Source organism: Aegilops tauschii, chromosome 3 (assembly GCF_002575655.3).
Source record: "Aegilops tauschii subsp. strangulata cultivar AL8/78 chromosome 3, Aet v6.0, whole genome shotgun sequence".
Classification (NCBI taxonomy): domain Eukaryota; kingdom Viridiplantae; phylum Streptophyta; class Magnoliopsida; order Poales; family Poaceae; genus Aegilops; species Aegilops tauschii.
Genome location: NC_053037.3, coordinates 625,760,264 through 625,766,048, shown reverse-complemented (window position 1 = coordinate 625,766,048; position 5,785 = coordinate 625,760,264).

Here is a 5,785-nt window from a genome sequence, read left to right as displayed (position 1 = left end):
ATGAGAAGATGATTTTACCCCTCATGCAACTCGTGACCAATATTATTCACATACTAAAAAGCAATAACTTTTTCTGTTGTTCAATGCAAGACTGGGCAAAACCTCCCCTGTAAACATGCAAAAATACATATCATGGATTTAAATTATTTGACAATTTAGTTCAAAAATTGGGCAGAACCTCCCCTATAATTTGATGCATATTCCTATCCCAAAATTCACATATACATATTTTTCAACAAACTTATTCAGATTTGCACATAAATATCCAGGCTCACATCCAAGTAAACATATATCAGTTACAACATAACCAGGTACACACATATTAGTCCAAGTCCACACATACAACATACTCTACATCATATGAACAACACAAAAGGACCGTCATCATACCCAGGTCCGCATACGTAGTCCAAGTCCATACATACATGATATGGATTGCACAAAAGTGACTTGAGTCACATACATGAGTCCAAGTCCACACAATATGACATGAGCAAGAACAAAAGTGATTTTAAGTGAAAGAAATGAGATGAAGTTCACAAGCTAAGTCTTCTTTTGCTTCTTGTGCTCATTGCAGGGCTGGTTGGTTTAGTTTTGTTTTGCTTCTAGTGCCCATTGTGGGGCTGTCAAATGGCACCATAGTACGACTTTCATCCTTTTTAGCAAGCTCCATCTTCTTTGTGGCCCTTACCTTCCCTGATCTGCACTGGTACGTGTATGGCAGCAGTAATTTTAGAGCAAATAACAACATGAACTATGCATAATATGTGATATTAACATTCAGAATTAGCAAAGGTCACCTTTTACGCCCTTTTCCATTGTTCTTATTTGTAGTCTCCAAAGTTTGGTTATGTTTTCCCTTCTTCTTATTTCTAAGCTTTTCTAAGCTCCATCTTCTTTGTGACCCTTACCTTCCCTGATCTGCACTTGTACATGTATGGTAGCAGTAATTATGTTTTCCCTGCTTCTTGGTTGTAATTTCTAAGCTTTGGCTATGGATTAGATGAATACACACAAATCAAACTCGGTTTTTATTTGGCACAAATCAAACTCAATTTACATTTGCAACAAGCATAGGTGTAGAATTGCTAACCTTGATGGAAAATACATAGCGGCTGCTAGTGCTTCATCACCTCTTGGCACAATGGATGACTCGACCGATTTGGTAGTCTTCCTCCTCTTCTTTTGTGGTTCTCTACACGATCAATAAGAAAGTAGTTAAAATTCATAGTTGATTACAAAACAGAAATGCAAGAGAGTAATTAACATGCAATAAGAAAGTAGAATGCATAGTTGATTACCTCACATCCATCAAATTAGCAATGTTAATTACCCTTCTTGCACTTTTGCCAATGGTGCCCGCATTCCTTACAAATAGGGAATAATTGCTTGACACTTTTCATCTTTTTCTCACTACAACCCTTATGCCTCTCTGTTTGGGGCCGACTAGCTACGGCTTTTAACAAGGGTGGATGCATGAAGAATCCATGGTTAGATTCAGGAGTTGGCCATAAGTTGCTCTAAACTTGTCAATGGAGTAATACGAGTCCACATAATTCTGTATATGCGCATTGACAAGTGATGTGATGAATGCTAGAGCATGTTTGCAAGGAAGGCTGGAAACTTGCCATTGTCTACAAGAACATGTGTTGACATGCAAGTTGACGATAAACCTAAACCCATGAGTAACTTCAGCAACTTCTTCCGAGCTTTCTACTGTTGGGGGACGTAGCGGAAATTCAAAATTTTCTACGCATCACCAAGATCAATCTATGGAGTAATCTAGCAACGAGGGGAAGGGGAGTGCATCTACATACCCTTGTAGATCGCGATGCGGAAGCGTTGCAGGAACGCGGATGAAGGAGTCGTACTCGTAGCGATTCAGATCGCGGTTGATTCCGATCTAAGCACCGAAGAACGGTGCCTCCGCGCTCAACACACGTGCAGCCCGGTGACGTCTCCCACGCCTTGATCCAGCAAGGAGAGAGGGAGAGGTTGGGGAAGACTCCGTCCAGCAGCAGCACGACGGCGTGGTGGTGATGGAGGAGCGTGGCAACCCTGCAGGGCTTCGCCAAGCACCGCGGGAGAGGAGGAGGAAGAGGGGTAGGGATGCGCTATGAGGGAGATGTTCTCTCGTGTGTATGGCAGCCCCAAAACCTCAAGTATATATAGGGGAGGGGAGGGGCTGCGCCCCCATCTAGGGTTCCCCCCCCCCCCCAAGGGGTGCGGCCAGCCCTATATGGGAGTTGGGGGGCGGCCAAGGGGGGAGAGAGGGGGGCGCCCCACTAGATGGGCCTTAGGCCCATCTGAGCCTAGGGTTTCCCCCTTTCCCCCCTTCCTGCGCCCTGGGCCCCTTGTGGGAGGCGCACCAGCCCACCTAGGGGCTGGTCCCTTCCCACACTTGGCCCATGCAGCCCTCTGGGGCTGGTGGCCCCACCTGGTGGACCCCCGGGACCCTCCCGGTGGTCCCGGTACATTACCGATAGCACCCGAAACTTTTCCGGTGACCAAAACAGGACTTCCCATATATAAATCTTTACCTCCGGACCATTCCGGAACTCCTCGTGACGTCCGGGATCTCATCCGGGACTCTGAACAACATTCGGTAACCACGTATCTCTATTCCCTATAACCCTAGTGTCATCGAACCTTAAGTGTGTAGACCCTACGGGTTCGGGAACCATGCAGACATGACCGAGACGTTCTCCGGTCAATAACCAACAGCGGGATCTGGATACCCATGTTGGCTCCCACATGTTCCACGATGATCTCATCGGATGAACCACGATGTCGGGGATTCAATCAATCCCGTATACAATTCCCTTTGTCTATCGGTATGTTACTTGCCCGAGATTCGATCGTCGGTATCCCGATACCTTGTTCAATCTCGTTACCGGCAAGTCTCTTTACTCATTCCGTCACTCACATCATCCCATGATCAACTCCTTGGTCACATTGTGCACATTATGATGATGTCCTACCGAGTGGGCCCAGAGATACCTCTCCGTTTACACGGAGTGACAAATACCAGTCTCGATTCGTGCCAACCCAACAGACACTTTCGGAGATACCTGTAGTGCACCTTTATAGCCACCCAGTTACGTTGTGACGTTTGGTACACCCAAAGCATTCCTACGGTATCCGGGAGTTGCACAATCTCATGGTCTAAGGAACTGATACTTGACATTTAGAAAAGCTCTTAGCAAACGAACTACACGATCTTGTGCTAGGCTTAGGATTGGGTCTTGTCCATCACATCATTCTCCTAATGATGTGATCCCGTTATCAACGACATCCAATGTCCATGGTCAGGAAACCGTAACCATCTATTGATCAACGAGCCAGTCAACTAGAGGCTTACTAGGGACATGGTGTTGTCTATGTATCCACACATGTATCTGAGTTTCCTATCAATACAATTTTAGCATGGATAATAAACGATTATCATGAACAAGGAAATATGATAATAACCAATTTATTATTGCCTCTAGGGCATATTTCCAACAGTCTCCCACTTGCACTAGAGTCAATAATCTAGTTCACATCACCATGTGATTAACACTCACAGGTCACATCACCATGTGACCAACATCCAAAGAGTTTACTAGAGTCAACAATCTAGTTCACATCACTATGTGATTAACACTCAATGAGTTCTGGTTTGATCATGTTATGCTTGTGAGAGAGGTTATTAGTCAACGGGTCTGAACCTTTCAGATCCGTGTGTGCTTTACGAATATCTATGTCATCTTGTGGATGCTACCACGCGCTACTTGGAGCCATTTCAAATAACTGCTCTACTATACGAATCCGGTTTACTACTTAGAGTCATCCGGATTAGTGTCAAAGTTCGCATCGACGTAACCCTTTACGACGAACTCCTTTTCACCTCCATAATCGAGAAAATTCCTTAATCCACTAGATACTAAGGATAAGTTCGACCGATGTCATGTGATCCATTCCCGGATCACTATTGTACCCCTTGACCAACTCATGGCAAGGCACACTTCATGTGCGGTACACAGCATAGCATACTGTAGAGCCTACGTCTAAAGCATAGGGGACGACCTTCGTCCTTTCTCTCTCTTCTGTTGTGGTCAGGTCTTGAGTCTTACTCAATACTCACACCTTGTAACACAACCAAGAACTCCTTCTTTGCTGATCTATTTTGAACTCTTTCAAAATCATGTCAAGGTGTGCGTTCTTTGAAAGTATCATTAGGCGTCTTGATCTATTTCTATAGATCTTGATGCCCAATATGTAAGCAGCTTTATCTAGGTCTTCCTTTGAAAAACTCCTTTCAAACAACCCTTTATGCTTTCCAGAAATTCTACATCATCTCTGATCAACAATATGTCAACAACATATACTCATCAGAAATTCTATAGTGCTCCCACTCACTTCTTTGGAAATACAAGTTTCTCATAAAAATTGTATAAACCCAAAATCTTTGATCATCTCATCAAAGCGTACATTCCAACTCCGAGATGCTTACTCCAGTCCTTAGAAGGATTGCTGGAGCTTTGCACACTTGTTAGCATCTTTCAGGATTGACAAAAAAACTTCTGGTTGTATCACATACAACCTTTCCTCAAGAAAATCTTCGAGGAAACAATGTTTTTGACATCCTATCTGCAAGACTGCTAATACAATTCCAACAGACTCTTAGCATCGCTACGAGTGAGAAAGTCTCATCGTAGTCAACTCCTTGAACTTGTCGGAAAACATTTTAACGACAAGCCGAGCTTTCTTAATGGTGACACTTACCATTATTGTCTATCTTCCTTTTAAAATCCATCTGCACCCAACAGCCTTACGACCATCAAGTACATGGATCCTCTCTCGGATTTTATGGCCTCGAGCCATTCGTCGGAATCCGGGCCCACCATCGCTTCTCCATAGCTCGTAGGTTCATTGTTGTCTAGCAACATGACTTCCAAGACAGGATTACGTACCACTCTGAAGTAGTACGCATCCTTGTCGTCCTACGAGGTTTGGTAGTGACTTGATCCGAAGTTTCATGATCACTATCATAAGCTTCCACTTCAATTGGTGTAGGTGCCACAGGAACAACTTCCTGTGCCCTGCTACACACTAGTTGAAGTGACGGTTCAATAACCTTATCAAGTCTCCACCATCCTCCCACTCAATTCTTTCGAGAGAAACTTTTCCTCGAGAAAGGACCCGTTTCTAGAAACAATCACTTTTGCTTCCAGACCTGAAATAGGAGGTATACCCAACTGTTTTGGGTATTCTATGAAGATGCATTTATCCGCTTTGGGTTCGAGCTTATCAGCCTGAAACTTTTTCACATAAGCGTCGCAGCCCCAAACTTTTAAGAAATGACAGCTTAGGTTTCTCTAAACCATAGTTCATACGGTGTCGTCTCAACGGAATTGCGTGGTGCCCTATTTAAAGTGAATGCGGTTGTCTCTAATGCCTAACCTATAAACGATAGTGGTAATTCGATAAGAGACATCATGGTATGCACTATATCCAATAGGGTGCAGTTATGATGTTCGAACACACCATCACACTGTGGTGTTCCAGGCGGTATTAATTGTGTAACACTTTCCACAATGTCTTAATTGTGTGCCAAACTCGTAACTCAGATATCTCTATGATCATATCATAGACATTTTATCCTCTTGTCACGACGATCTTCAACTTCACTCTGAAATTACTTGAACCTTTCAATAATTCAGACTTGTGTTTTATCAAGTAAATATTCTCAGCATCTACTCAAATCATCTGTGAAGTAAGAACATATCGATATCCACTGCGT